Raw genomic sequence first — 16,542 nt, forward strand, 5'->3', positions numbered from 1 at the left:
AGCAGAGAACAGAGAGAGCAGAGAGAGCAGAGGGAGAGAGAGCAGAGAACAGAGAGAGCAGAGAACAGAGAGAGAGAGAACCAACAACCCTGCATCACAACACTATGTTGCTATAGTAACCCTGCATCACAACAATCTGTTGCTATAGTAACCCTGCATTACAACACTCTGTTGCTATAGTAACCCGGCATCACAACACTCTGTTGCTATAGTAACCCTGCATCACAACACTCTGTTGCTATAGTAACCCTGCATCACAACACTCTGTTGCTATAGTGACCCTGCATCACAACACTCTGTTGCTATAGTAACCCTGCATTACAACACTCTGTTGCTATAGTAACCCGGCATCACAACACTCTGTTGCTATAGTAACCCTGCATCACAACACTCTGTTGCTATAGTGACCCTGCATCACAACACTCTGTTGCTATAGTGACCCTGCATTACAACACTCTGTTGCTATAGTAACCCTGCATTACAACACTCTGTTGCTATAGTAACCCGGCATCACAACACTCTGTTGCTATAGTAACCCTGCATCACAACACTCTGTTGCTATAGTAACCCTGCATCACAACACTCTGTTGCTATAGTGACCCTGCATCACAACACTCTGTTGCTATAGTGACCCTGCATCACAACACTCTGTTGCTATAGTAACCCTGCATCACAACACTCTGTTGCTATAGTAACCCTGCATCACAACACTCTGTTGCTATAGTGACCCTGCATCACAACACTCTGTTGCTATAGTGACCCTGCATTACAACACTCTGTTGCTATAGTAACCTTGCATTACAACACTCTGTTGTACTAATTGTACAATTTGTTTAATTCTATTCCACATATTTAATTGCTTTGTATTTCATTTCATATTTGTTTCATGTTTCAACCAGTCGCAGGTTAACATCAACCTGACAGAGGAAACATAAAATCAATAAACAAACTGTTTTCACAATTAACAAGCCTTTTCTTGTTTCAAGTATGTTTTATTATGAAAAGTACAATATATCCTTGTATACTTGTACAACTATGGAGCGTATGCCCATATATTATTATACAATTTGTTATTCAACATAAAACACAACAAATGATCACATTGGTATTTTAACGGTGTTGTAAGAGGTCCTGGCTCAAGGTCAGAACTATAGGAAGACGCACATGTGTGTGTGTGTGTGTCCAGTGTGTTTGTGTGTGTGTTTGTTTGTCTAGTGTGTGTGTGTTTGTCCAGTGTGTGTCCAGTGTGTGTTTGTTTGTCCAGTGTGTGTGTGTGTCCACTGTGTTTGTGTGTGTGTTTGTTTGTCTAGTGTGTGTGTGTTTGTCCAGTGTGTGTCCAGTGTGTGTTTGTTTGTCCAGTGTGTGTCCAGTGTGTGTGTGTGTGTCCAGTGTGTGTTTGTTTGTCCAGTGTGTGTGTGTGTGTATGTGTGTGTCAAGTTTGTGTCTGTGAGTCCAGTGTGTGTGTGTGTGTGTGTGTGTGTGTGTGAGTCCAGTATGTGTGTGTGTGTGTGTGTGAGTCCAGTGTGTGTGTGTCTTTGCCCAGTGTGTGTGTGTGAGTCCAGTGTGAGTGTGTGTGAGTCCAGTGTGTGTGTGTGTGAGTCCAGTGTGTGTGTGTGAGTCCAGTGTGTGTGTGTGTCCAGTGTGTGTGTGTGTGTGTCCAGTGTGTGTGTGAGTCCAGTGTGAGTGTGTGTGAGTCCAGTGTGTGTGTGTGTGAGTCCAGTGTGTGTGTGTGAGTCCAGTGTGTGTCTTTGCCCAGTGTGTGTGTGTGAGTCCAGTGTGTGTGTGTGAGTCCAGTGTGTGTGTGTGAGTCCAGTGTGTGTGTGTGTGTGTGAGTCCAGTGTGTGTGTGAGTCCAGTGTGTGTGTGTGTGTGTGTGTGTGTCCAGTGTGTGTGTGTGTGTGAGTCCAGTGTGTGTGTGTGAGTCCAGTGTGTGTGTGTGTCCAGTGTGTGTGTGTGTCCAGTGTGTGTGTGTGTGTGTGTGTGAGTCCAGTGTGTGTGTGTGTGTCCAGCGTGTGTGTGTGTGTTCTGTGTGTGTTTCTGTGTGTGTGTGTGTGTGTGTGAGTCCAGTGTGTGTGTGTCCAGTGTGTGTGTGTGTCTTTGCCCAGTGTGTGTGTGTGAGTCCAGTGTGAGTCCAGTGTGTGTGTGAGTCCAGTGTGTGTGTGTGTGTCCAGTGTGTGTGTGTGTGTCCAGTGTGTGTGTGTGTGAGTCCAGTGTGTGTGTGTGTCCAGTGTGTGTGTGTGAGTCCAGTGTGTGTGTGTGAGTCGAGTGTATGTGTGTGAGTCCAGTCTGTGTGTGTGTGTGTGAGTCCAGTGTGTTTGTGTGTCCAGCAGGTGAGTGTGTGTGTGTGAGTGTCCAGTGTGTGTGTGTGAGTCCAGTGTGTGTCTTTGCCCAGTGGGTGTGTGTGTGAGTCCAGTGTGAGTGTGTGTGTGTGTGTGTGTGTGTGTGTGAGTCCAGTGTGTGTGTGTGTGTGTGTGAGTCCAGTGTGTGTGTCTGTGTCCAGCGTGTGTGTGTGTGTGTGTGTGTGTGTGTGAGTCCAGTGTGTGTGTGTGTGTGTCCAGCGTGTGTATGTGTGTGTGTGTGCGTGTGTGTGTGTGTGTGAGTCCAGTGTGTGTGTGTGTGTCTGTGTCCAGTGTGTGTCTCTGTGTGTGTGTGTGTGTGTGTGTCCAGTGTGTGTGTGTGTGTGTGTGTGTCCAGTGTGTGTGTGTGTGTGTGTATCACAGACAGAGGGACACTGATTCGCCATCCCACCAAACCCAAAACCCTGGATAGAGGGGCTCAGTGAATGTGGAGGTGAATGTGTACAGGTGGGTCAGTGTGTCAGAGGAGGCTCTATAGAAGGAGAGAGTGCCGGCTGGCCAGTCCAGATACACTACTACTCTGTGTGTGTGTGAGTCCAGTGTGTGTGTGTGTCCAGTGTGTGTGTGTGTGTGTGTCTTTGCCCAGTGTGTGTGTGTGAGTCCAGTGTGTGTGTGTGAGTCCAGTGTGTGTGTGTGTCCAGTGTGTGTGTGTGAGTCCAGTGTGTGTGTGTGTCCAGTGTGTCCAGTGTGTGTGTGTGAGTCCAGTGTGTGTGTGTGAGTCGAGTGTATGTGTGTGAGTCCAGTCTGTGTGTGTGTGTGTGAGTCCAGTGTGTTTGTGTGTCCAGCAGGTGAGTGTGTGTGTGAGTGTCCAGTGTGTGTGTGTGAGTGTCCAGTGTGTGTGTGTGAGTCCAGTGTGAGTGTGTGTGTGTGTGTGTGAGTCCAGTGTATGTGTGTGAGTCCAGTCTGTGTGTGTGTGTGTGTGTGTGTGAGTCCAGTGTGTTTGTGTGTCCAGCAGGTGAGTGTGTGTGTGAGTCCAGTGTGAGTGTGTGTGTGTGAGTGTCCAGTGTGTGTGTGTGAGTCCAGTGTGTGTCTTTGCCCAGTGTGTGTGTGTGAGTCCAGTGTGAGTGTGTGAGTCCAGTGTGTGTGTGTGTGTGAGTCCAGTGTGTGTGTGTGTGTGTGAGTCCAGTGTGTGTGTCTGTGTCCAGCGTGTGTGTGTGTGTGTGTGTGAGTCCAGTGTGTGTGTGTGTGTGTCCAGCGTGTGTATGTGTGTGTGTCCAGCGTGTGTGTGTGTGTGAGTCCAGTGTGTGTGTGTGTCTGTGTCCAGTGTGTGTCTCTGTGTGTGTGTGTGTGTGTCTGTGTCCAGTGTGTGTGTGTGTGTCTGTGTCCAGTGTGTGTCCAGTGTGTGTGTCTCTGTCCAGTGTGTGTGTCTCTGTCCAGTGTGTGTGTTCACTTATTTCAGGGACACTGAGTCACCAATACCCCAAACCCCAAATCCTGGATAGAGGGGCTCAGTGAACGTGGAGGTGAATGTGATCAGGTGTGTCAGTGTGTCAGAGGAGGCTCTATAGAAGGACAGAGTGCCGGCTGGCCAGTCCAGATACACTCCTACTCTGTGGGAGCCGGAGGAGGGGACGTCTATGGTAGTGGGATTACTATTGTGCCTGGCAATGTAACTGTTGTCAGAGCAGAACAGACTCCAGGACTTGTCATTGTATCCAAGACAACAGTCATTAACCCTTCCTCTCCTGTTGATTCCTTTATATGTCACTCCTATAACAGCCCTTCTCCCCCTCCACTCTACCTCCCAGTAACAGCGCCCAGTCAGACCCTCTCTACACAGCACCTGTCCACAGTCCTCAAATCTCTCTGGGTGATCAGGATACGGCTGCTTCTCTCTCCTCCATGTCACCTTTCTGTTCTCCTCAGACAGAGAGAGGAGTCTGTTTACTGTGTTTGGGTCCAGTGTGAGATCACAGACATCTGATGGATGAAACCAGACACAATATTAGAAATCATCATCATTCACATTAGAATGTTAACTCACTTTTCACTAATTCATTTAATGTAGATGTTTCTAGGTATCAAAAGGGGAAGTTAAGGTAACTTGAGACTTGTTGAATGATCATATGTTATACTGTATGGTAAAATAAAACATACTTATTCACATTAATTATACACAAACACACACACACAAACACACACACACACACACACACACACACACACACACACACACACACACACACACACACACACACACACACACACACACACACACACAGTCAAAGCAACTCTTTGTAAACGTTGGTGTCCCTGATTTCTGCTTCTGTAGAACTACAGCTGATATTTAATATGACCAAGTAAGTAATGATGATGGTCTTTGACTTTGACTTAACTTGAATTAAGACTTATTCTTAGTCATATTCTTCACAGCAGTCAACACTCACATTTTCTAAGCCCAGGTTTCATTCTGTTCTCTCCACCATGTTCCACACTGTAGCGGTAAGCAGAAGAACAGACAGTCATTGAGGGATACACACACACCACACACACACACACACACACACAGGAGACACACAGACACACACACAGGAGACAGACACACACACACACAGGAGACAGACACACATACACACAGGAGACACACACACACACAGGAGACACACACACACACACACAGGAGACAGACACACACACACACTGGCCACACACACACACACACACACTGGAGACACGCAAACATATAACATCACACAATCAGCATATAACTTTGTCCAAGTGGTGGTCAGAATGTTTGTCTTAACTAGCCTGATAAGTCCAACATGTCTGATATGAACATTGACATAAACCCTCTACATACTTGAGTTTCTCCAGTCTGCAGTGTGGATCCTCCAGTCCAGCAGAGAGCAGTCTGACTCCTGAGTCTCCTGGGTGATTGTAGCTCAGGTCCAGCTCTCTCAGGTGTGAGGGGTTTGACCTCAGTGCTGAGACCAGAGAAGCACAGCCTTCCTCTGTGACTAGACAGCCTGACAGCCTGCAAAGAGTCAAATCATATTAAAACCACACTGCTATTCTTTGGTGGTGAAAATAGTGACAGTATTTTTTTTCAACATATTCAGATATATCAGTGTCCTGAAACCTTCCATATCTATTCATAAAATAGTGTATCATCATAAAAAATAACAAATGATCAAAGTATTGCCTGCAGATAGAAACATGTATAGTACAAATATTATAGTAGACTGACCAGACCAGTTTAAAAAGCAGTATCAGTCAGAAGACAGACAGTGAGGTATCAGATTTAGCAAAGCACCACATTTAAAACTGTAATCTTCACTGTCCAAACACATATGGTGTGGACTATGTGTGTCTGGTAAACACATGTGGATCTGGTGAACAGTTATCACTTGTTGACCAACTACAGGAATACTGACCTCAGAGTCTCCAGTTTACAGTGGGGATTCCCCAGTCCAGCAGAGAGCAGCTCCACTCCTGAATCTTTCAGGTCATTGTTACTCAGATCCAGCTCTCTCAGGTGTGAGGGGTTTGACCTCAGAGCTGAGACCAGAGAAGCACAGCCTTCCTCTGTGACTCCACAGCCTGACAGCCTGCAAAGAGATCATCATGACTTCACAAACACGCTGTTAATTTAACACCAGTAGTGTAGAAGGACAATGGTAGATGCATTTGGTTTATTCTCCCAAACAACATATAGATTCATCTTCCGTTTCCTAGAATTGTATGGTCATATTGTTATACTAATGTGAACATCAATGAATTTATTCAATATGTTTTTCAATATAATGATCAATGAACCCTTTTGTCAGTGTGATTGATATGTGATAATGAACATAGAATATCCAGTTCATTAACTGTAACAACCCAGCTTCCTGTGGTGAAACGACTGCTGAGCAAGGTATTGGGCAACAGCTTTTATCCTGTGTGTGTGTGTGTGTGTGTGTGTGTGTACAGCGTGTGTGTTTGTCGAGTGTGTGTGTGTCCAGTGTGTGTGTGAGTGTCCAGTGTGTGTGTGAGTGTCCAGTGTGAGTGTTGTTGTCCAACATGTGTGTATGTGTGTCTGTGTCTGTGTGTGTTGTTGGGGAATAATCAATATAGTTGTGTAACATAGATAAGATGTTTTATTTTCATTATATGCTTGTGAGTTACTTCTCATCAGAATGTATCTTGTTGTACTATAGTGGTGGCCATTTGCAGTTATCTGTTCTCTGTCCTGGGGTCAGTTACTTCTCATCAGAATGTATCTTGTTGTACTATAGTGGTGGCCATTTGCAGTTATCCTTTCTCTGTCCTGGGGTCAGTTACTTCTCATCAGAATGTATCTTGTTGTACTATAGTGGTGGCCATTTGCAGTTATCCTTTCTCTGTCCTGGGGTCAGTTACTTCTCATCAGAATGTATCTTGTTGTACTATAGTGGTGGCCATTTGCAGTTATCCTTTCTCTGTCCTGGGGTCAGTTACTTCTCATCAGAATGTATCTTGTTGTACTATAGTGGTGGCCATTTGCAGTTATCCTTTCTCTGTCATGGGGTCAGTTACTTCTCATCAGAATGTATCTTGTTGTACTATAGTGGTGGCCATTTGCAGTTATCTGTTCTCTGTCCTGGGGTCAGTTACTTCTCATCAGAATGTATCTTGTTGTACTATAGTGGTGGCCATTTGCAGTTATCCTTTCTCTGTCCTGGGGTCAGTTACTTCTCATCAGAATGTATCTTGTTGTACTATAGTGGTGGCCATTTGCAGTTATCCTTTCTCTGTCCTGGGGTCAGTTACTTCTCATCAGAATGTATCTTGTTGTACTATAGTGGTGGCCATTTGCAGTTATCCTTTCTCTGTCATGGGGTCAGTTACTTCTCATCAGAATGTATCTTGTTGTACTATAGTGGTGGCCATTTGCAGTTATCCTTTCTCTGTCATGGGGTCAGTTACTTCTCATCAGAATGTATCTTGTTGTACTATAGTGGTGGCCATTTGCAGTTATCCTTTCTCTGTCCTGGGGTCAGTTACTTCTCATCAGAATGTATCTTGTTGTACTGTAGTGGTGGCCATTTGCAGTTATCCTTTCTCTGTCCTGGGGTCAGTTACTTCTCATCAGAATGTATCTTGTTGTACTATAGTGGTGGCCATTTGCAGTTATCCTTTCTCTGTCATGGGGTCAGTTACTTCTCATCAGAATGTATCTTGTTGTACTGTAGTGGTGGCCATTTGCAGTTATCCTTTCTCTGTCCTGGGGTCAGTTACTTCTCATCAGAATGTATCTTGTTGTACTATAGTGGTGGCCATTTGCAGTTATCCTTTCTCTGTCCTGGGGTCAGTTACTTCTCATCAGAATGTATCTTGTTGTACTATAGTGGTGGCCATTTGCAGTTATCCTTTCTCTGTCCTGGGGTCAGTTACTTCTCATCAGAATGCATCTTGTTGTACTATAGTGGTGGCCATTTGCAGTTATCCTTTCTCTGTCCTGGGGTCAGTTACTTCTCATCAGAATGTATCTTGTTGTACTATAGTGGTGGCCGGTTGCAGTTATCCTTTCTCTGTCCTGGGGTCAGTTACTTCTCATCAGAATGTATCTTGTTGTACTATAGTGGTGGCCATTTGCAGTTATCCTTTCTCTGTCCTGGGGTCAGTTACTTCTCATCAGAATGTATCTTGTTGTACTATAGTGGTGGCCATTTGCAGTTATCCTTTCTCTGTCCTGGGGTCAGTTACTTCTCATCAGAATGTATCTTGTTGTACTATAGTGGTGGCCATTTGCAGTTATCCTTTCTCTGTCCTGGGGTCAGTTACTTCTCATCAGAATGTATCTTGTTGTACTATAGTGGTGGCCATTTGCAGTTATCCTTTCTCTGTCCTGGGGTCAGTTACTTCTCATCAGAATGTATCTTGTTGTACTATAGTGGTGGCCATTTGCAGTTATCCTTTCTCTGTCCTGGGGTCAGTTACTTCTCATCAGAATGTATCTTGTTGTACTATAGTGGTGGCCATTTGCAGTTATCCTTTCTCTGTCCTGGGGTCAGTTACTTCTCATCAGAATGTATCTTGTTGTACTATAGTGGTGGCCATTTGCAGTTATCCTTTCTCTGTCCTGGGGTCAGTTACTTCTCATCAGAATGTATCTTGTTGTACTATAGTGGTGGCCATTTGCAGTTATCCTTTCTCTGTCCTGGGGTCAGTTACTTCTCATCAGAATGTATCTTGTTGTACTATAGTGGTGGCCATTTGCAGTTATCCTTTCTCTGTCCTGGGGTCAGTTACTTCTCATCAGAATGTATCTTGTTGTACTATAGTGGTGGCCATTTGCAGTTATCCTTTCTCTGTCCTGGGGTCAGTTACTTCTCATCAGAATGTATCTTGTTGTACTGTAGTGGTGGCCATTTGCAGTTATCCTTTCTCTGTCCTGGGGTCAGTTACTTCTCATCAGAATGTATCTTGTTGTACTATAGTGGTGGCCATTTGCAGTTATCCTTTCTCTGTCCTGGGGTCAGTTACTTCTCATCAGAATGTATCTTGATGTACTATAGTGATGGCCATTTGCAGTTATCCTTTCTCTGTCCTGGGGTCAGTTACTTGGGCCACAGAGAGGGGAGAGGTCAAGCTGGTCTTCATATGTAAACATATCTTTTAAACCATGTAAATGGATAATTGAGGGGGAACCAATTATCTCTTGGCTCCACAATGTCTGTGTGCCAGTCACTGTGTCTCTGTGATCCTGTCCAGGAGGGGTGTATTTGATATATGCCTGTTGGTGAGGTTTTGTTTTATGGTCCTGAGTGGTACCAAGAGCGAGATAAGAACATAGTTTAGGAGACAAAGCTGAACGATAATGTATAGTCAATGCTGTCTGGCTATGTGTGTCTTTGCTATAAAGGATCTCAGTTGCAATGTGTAAAGGACTCTCAGAGAATTTATTTATAGACACTGAATTGATCTGAGAGTCACAGGATATTCTTTGGTGGTGAAAATAGTGGCAGTATATTTTTAAACTAGCTAAATAATCAAAGTATTGTTTCAGTATATTTTTTCAACATATTCAGATATATCAGTGTCCTGAAACCTTCCATATCTATTCATAAATGAATGTTTCATTATTATAAATTATTAAAGTATTGCCTGTAGATAGAAACATGTATCGTACAAATTTTATAGTAGACTGACCAGACCAGTTTAAAAAGCAGTATCAGTCAAAAGACAGACAGTGAGGTATCAGATTTAGATTGTATTGAGTATACAGTCCACACCATATCTATTTAGACAGTGAGGTATCAGATTTAGATTGTATTGAGTATACAGTCCACACCATATCTATTTAGACAGTGAGGAATCAGATTTAGATTGTATTGAGTATACAGTCCACACCATATCTATTTAGACAGTGAGGTATCAGATTTAGATTGTATTGAGTATACAGTCCACACCATATCTATTTAGACAGTGAGGTATCAGATATAGATTGTATTGAGTATACAGTCCACACCATATCTATTTAGACAGTGAGGTATCAGATTTAGATTGTATTGAGTATACAGTCCACACCATATCTATTTAGACAGTGAGGTATCAGATTTAGATTGTATTGAGTATACAGTCCACACCATATCTATTTAGACAGTGAGGTATCAGATATAGATTGTATTGAGTATACAGTCCACACCATATCTATTTAGACAGTGAGGTATCAGATTTAGATTGTATTGAGTATACAGTCCACACCATATCTATTTAGACAGTGAGGTATCAGATTTAGATTGTATTGAGTATACAGTCCACACCATATCTATTTAGACAGTGAGGTATCAGATTTAGATTGTATTGAGTATACAGTCCACACCATATCTATTTTGACAGTGAAGGTAACATTTTAAATGTGTCTCTATTCTCCAACATTTTGGATTTGAGGTCAAATGTTTCATATGAGGTGACAGTTTATAATGTCACCTTTAATTTGAGGGTATTTTAAGACATATGTTTCACTATTAAAAATGAAAACAATTTATGTTTCCAGTCTCCCCATTTGAAGAATTCTTAAGTATTCTGAACAATTCACTCATAGTGTATTAAAATAGTCAAAAATGTAGTATTTTGTCGTAAACTCGTTGGTTGCATTTGCAGTTTGTTTTGGTTGTGTTTTTGGTTGTGTTTTGCCCAATAATAAAATGGTGGATGATGAGTGGAGTAACTTTTCTGTCTAAGAGAGTAGATAACATGTTTCTAAACAATACTAAATTAATCCTGATGATGTCATGATTAAGAAAAATCATGACTGAATCATGAATAATAATGAGTGAGAAAGTTACAGAGGCTACAACAAAACATGTTAACCTCTCACCATTACCAATAACAGAGGCTACAACAAAACATGCTAACCTCTCACCATTACCAATAACAGAGGCTACAACAAAACATGCTAACCTCTCACCATTACCAATAACAGAGGCTACAACAAAACATGCTAACCTCTCACCATTACCAATAACAGAGGCTACATCAAAACATGCTAACCTCTCACCATTACCAATAACAGAGACTACAACAAAACATACTAACCTCTCACCATTACCAATAACAGAGGCTACAACAAAACATGCTAACCTCTCACCATTACCAATAACAGAGACTATAACAAAACATGCTAACCTCTCACCATTACCAATAACAGAGGCTACAACAAAACATACTAACCTCTCACCATTACCAATAACAGAGGCTATAACAAAACATGCTAACCTCTCACCATTACCAATAACAGAGGCTACAACAAAACATGCTAACCTCTCACCATTACCGATAACAGAGACTACAACAAAACATACTAACCTCTCACCATTACCAATAACAGAGGCTACAACAAAACATGCTAACCTCTCACCATTACCAATAACAGAGGCTACAACAAAACATGCTAACCTCTCACCATTACCAATAACAGAGGCTACAACAAAACATGCTAACCTCTCACCATTACCAATAACAGAGGCTACAACAAAACATGCTAACCTCTCACCATTACCAATAACAGAGGCTACAACAAAACATGTTAACCTCTCACCATTACCAATAACAGAGGCTACAACAAAACATGTTAACCTCTCACCATTACCAATAACAGAGGCTACAACAAAACATACTAACCTCTCACCATTACCAATAACAGAGGCTACAACAAAACATGTTAACCTCTCACCATTACCAATAACAGAGGCTACAACAAAACATGTTAACCTCTCACCATTACCAATAACAGAGACTACAACAAAACATGCTAACCTCTCACCATTACCAATAACAGAGACTACAACAAAACATGCTAACCTCTCACCATTACCAATAACAGAGGCTACAACAAAACATGCTAACCTCTCACCATTACCAATAACAGAGACTACAACAAAACATGCTAACCTCTCACCATTACCAATAACAGAGACTACAACAAAACATGCTAACCTCTCACCATTACCAATAACAGAGGCTACAACAAAACATGCTAACCTCTCACCATTACCAATAACAGAGGCTACAACAAAACATACTAACCTCTCAACCTTAACCAATAACAGAGACTACAACAAAACATGCTAACCTCTCACCATTACCAATAACAGAGACTACAACAAAACATGCTAACCTCTCACCATTACCAATAACAGAGGCTACAACAAAACATGCTAACCTCTCACCATTACCAAGAACAGAGACTACAACAAAACATGCTAACCTCTCACCATTACTAATAACAGAGGCTACAACAAAACATGCTAACCTCTCACCATTACCAATAACAGAGACTACAACATGCTAACCTCTCACCATTACCAATAACAGAGGCTACAACAAAACATGCTAACCTCTCACCATTACCAATAACAGAGACTACAACAAAACATGCTAACCTCTCACCATTACCAATAACAGACTACAACAAAACATACTAACCTCTCACCATTACCAATAACAGAGGATACAACAACACATGCTAACCTCTCACCATTACCAATAACAGAGGATACAACAACACATGCTAACCTCTCACCATCAACCTCAAATAAAAGGTGACATTCTGTACTGTCTCCTAATATGGACTATGTGTGTCTGGTAAACACATGTGGATCTGGTGAACAGTTATCACTTGTTGACCAACTACAGGAATACTGACCTCAGAGTCTCCAGTTTACAGTGGGATTCCCAGTCCAGCAGAGAGCAGCTTCACTCCTGAATCCTTCATGTCATTGTTACTCAGATCCAGCTCTCTCAGGTGTGAGGGGTTTGACCTCAGAGCTGAGACCAGAGAAGCACAGCCTTCCTCTGTGACTAGACAGCCTGACAGCCTGCAAAGAGTCAAATCATATTAAAATCACACTGATATTCTTTGGTGGTGAAAATATATATTTGTTCAACATTTTCAGATATATCAGTGTCCTGAAAGCTTCAATATCTATTTATAAATGAATGTATCAGTATTAGAAATGACAAATTATTGAAGTGTTGCTTGTAGATAGAAACATGTATCGTACAAATATTATAGTAGACTGACCAGACCAGTTTAAAAAGCAGTATCAGTCAAAAGACAGACAGTGAGGTATCAGATTTAGATTGTATTGAGTAAACAGTCCACACTATATATAATACTGACCTCAGAGTCTCCAGTTTACAGTGGGGATTCCCCAGTCCAGCAGAGAGCAGCTTCACTCCTGAATCCTTCAGGTCATTGTTACTCAGATCCAGCACTCTCAGGTGTGAGGGGTTTGAACTGAGAACTGAGGCCAACACTTCACAGGATGTGTTTCTGAGTTTACAGACAGTGAGTCTGCCAACACAGAATACATACAATGACAGACAGGTTGTATTCAAATATTTCGCTTAGCTTTCCCTGCTTACACTGTTAGCAGTGCTCAAATAATGTGTATATCGTGCTGATCAGTTTGTAATATAGTTAGAGAGTTTTCAGCTGATAGAAAGTTTATTCAGCCAATGAAAATACTGTTGTTCCTACATACAGTAAAGTTTGGTCTGAGGGATAGTCACATGACTACTTACAGAGCCAGTCAGCCAATGAAAATACTGTTGTTCCTACATACAGTAAAGTTTGGTCTGAGGGATAGTCACATGACTACTTACAGAGCCAGTCAGCCAATGAAAATACTGTTGTTCCTACATACAGTAAAGTTTGGTCTGAGGGATAGTCACATGACTACTTACAGAGCCAGTCAGCCAATGAAAATACTGTTGTTCCTACATACAGTAAAGTTTGGTCTGAGGGATAGTCACATGACTACTTACAGAGCCAGTCAGCCAATGAAAATACTGTTGTTCCTACATACAGTAAAGTTTGGTCTGAGGGATAGTCACATGGGTACTTACAGAGCCAGTCAGCCAATGAAAATGCAGCTGTAACTTCAATTTATTTTGGTGTGTGATATTTTCATGAATACTTACAGAGCTTTCCTGCAGCCTCTAACAGCTGGGAGCAGTCTCCTACGACCCTCCTCTGATGTCTTGTATTCCTTCAGGTCAAACACATCCAGAACCTCCTCTGATATCTGCAGCATGTAGGCCAGCGCTGAACACTGAGCAAGGGAGAGGTTTTGGATCTGTTCTCTGACCTCAAGTACTCTTGGATTACTTTCTGTACTGAATGGTCTTTCATCTCTATCAGACAGTGGAAGAGATTGATGCACCTCTCAGGGGAGATGTTCTTCCTCTGCATCACCTTCAGGGATCGGATTGTTTTCTTGACGCTCTCTGACTGCTTTCTGTCTGTGTCACCAGACCTCGTAGGAGTTTCTGATTGGCTGCCAGTGACATGCCATGAAGGAAGCGGACAAAAAGGTCCAGGTGTCCATTCTTACTCTCCAAGGCTTTATCCACGGTACTCTTCAGCAGCTCATCCAAGGTTAGCTCTTCAGACGCACCTCTAGACTTTCTCTTGAGGAAGGGCTTCAGTGCATCCATGTTCCTGGTTGTGTAACAATGGTACATGTAGACAGCTGAGAGAAACTCCTGAATGCTCAGATGAACAAAGCAGTACACCACTCTCTGAAATAACACAGACTCTTCTTTAAAGATTTGTGTGCACACTCCTGAGTACACTGAAGCTTCTTTGACATCAAGGCCAGCCTCTTTCAGGTCTTCTTCATAGAACATCAGATTACCCTTCTCCAGATGTTCAAACGCCAGCTTCCCAGCTTCAGAAGAATTTCCTTATCTGACTCCATGAGCTCCTCTTGATCCATCTCATCTCTTCCATGATACTTCTGGTTCTTCAGTCTGGTCTGAATGAGCAGGAAGTGTATGGACATCTCAGTCAGAGTCGTGGGCATCTCTCTCCTCATGTCTGTACTCAACATGTGTTCAAAGACTGTTGCAGAAATCCAACAGAAGACTGGAATGTGGCACATGATGTGAAGGCTCCTTGATGTCTTTATGTGTGAGATGATTCTACTGGCCAGGTCCTCATCACTGAATCTCTTCCTGAAGTACTCCTCCTTCTGTGGGTCATTGAACCCTCGTACCTCTGTCACCTGGTCAACACACTGAGGGGGGATCTGATTGGTTGCTGCTGGTCGGGAGGTTATCCAGAGGAGAGCAGAGGGAAGCAGATTCCCTTGATGAGGTTTGTCATCAGAACATCAAGAGATGATGTCTGGGTGACATCAGACACCTTTTCATTCTGCTGGAAATCCAATGGAAATCTGCTTTCATCCAAACCATCCAATATGAACATAGCTTTACAGGCAGTGAGTTTCTCTGCATTACCTTTGTCTAGTTCTGTGTGGAAGTCATTTAAAAGTCTGAGAAGACTGTACTGGCGATCGTTGATCAAGTTCAGCTCCCGGAAAGGAAGCACAAATATGATCTCCACATCTTGATTAGCCTTCCCTTCAGCCCAGTCTAGGATGAACTTCTGCACAGAGACTGTTTTTCCGATGCCAGCGATGCCCTTCGTCAGCACAGTTCTGATGCGTCTCTCTTGGCCAGCTAAGGGTTTAAAGATGTCATTGCAGTGGATTGCTGTGTCATGTGAGGTTGGTGTCCTGGATGCTGTCTCTAGCTGCCACACCTCATGTTCATCGTTAACCCCTTCACTCTCTCCTTCTGTGATGTAGAGCTCTGTGTAAATCCTGTTAAGGGAGTTTGAGTCCCTGCTGTTTCGATGCCTTCTATCACATATTCATACCTCCTTATCAGACTGTCTTTATGGTTTACTACAGCTCTCTGCAGACTGTCTTCATGGTTTACTACAGCTCTCTGCAGACTGTTTTCATGGTTTACTACAGCTCTCTGCAGGCTGTCTTTATGGTTTACCACAGCTCTCTGCAGACTGTCTTTATGGTTTACTACAGCTCTCTGCAGACTGTCTTTATGGTTTACTACAGCTCTCTGCAGGCTGTCATCCACTACAAGGAAGAAGAAAAGGATGTGTATCAGACACATTCGTTAACAGGATGAAGTGGGCCTTCACAACTACAGTAACTTATATTATCTCATATTATTGTAGTTAACTCTTAATCATATTGAGGTATTGACTTAGCACAGGTCTGCAAGTGTCCTTACTGTTTTCAGAGCCTCTTGCATCATTGGGTTCACTCAGGGGCTGTAGTACAGGACGTGTTCTGGATCTCTTTCTACACTGAGGACAGTCATAGCCTCCTGAAGGAGCAGGTTTCTCCCAGTATCTGGTGATGCACTGTCTGCAGAACCTGTGTCCACAGGTGATAGAGACTGGATCCCTCAGCACCTGCTGACACACTGCACACCTGGACTGATCCTGTGGCAGAGTAGACCATCCCCTACAGAGATAAAGGAGAGAGAGAGAGATACTGATCCTCTAACAGACTAGACCATCCCCTACAGAGATAAAGGAGAGAGAGAGAGATACTGATCCTCTAACAGAGTAGACCATCCACTACAGAGATAAAGGAGAGAGAGAGATACTGATCCTCTAACAGAGTAGACCATCCACTACAGAGATAAAGGAGAGAGATACTGATCCTCTAACAGAGTAGACCATCCACTACAGAGATAAAGGAGAGAGAGAGATACTGATCCTCTAACAGAGTAGACCATCCACTACAGAGATAAAGGAGAGAGATACTGATCCTCTAACAGAGTAGACCATCCACTACAGAGATAAAGGAGAGAGAGATACTGATCCTCTAACAGAGTAGACCATCCACTACAGAGATAAAGGAGAGAGAGAGATACTGATCCTCTAACAGAGTAGACCATCC

At 42.8% G+C, this 16,542-nt stretch overlaps 1 pseudogene; it reads right to left on the bottom strand.

The window, feature by feature from the left end:
* Positions 1-952: 952 nt before the first annotated feature.
* LOC135568940 (NACHT, LRR and PYD domains-containing protein 12-like) lies at positions 953-16,285 on the bottom strand (annotated as a pseudogene).
* Positions 16,286-16,542: the final 257 nt, after the last annotated feature.

Source organism: Oncorhynchus nerka, unplaced genomic scaffold (assembly GCF_034236695.1).
Source record: "Oncorhynchus nerka isolate Pitt River unplaced genomic scaffold, Oner_Uvic_2.0 unplaced_scaffold_1313, whole genome shotgun sequence".
Taxonomy (NCBI): domain Eukaryota; kingdom Metazoa; phylum Chordata; class Actinopteri; order Salmoniformes; family Salmonidae; genus Oncorhynchus; species Oncorhynchus nerka.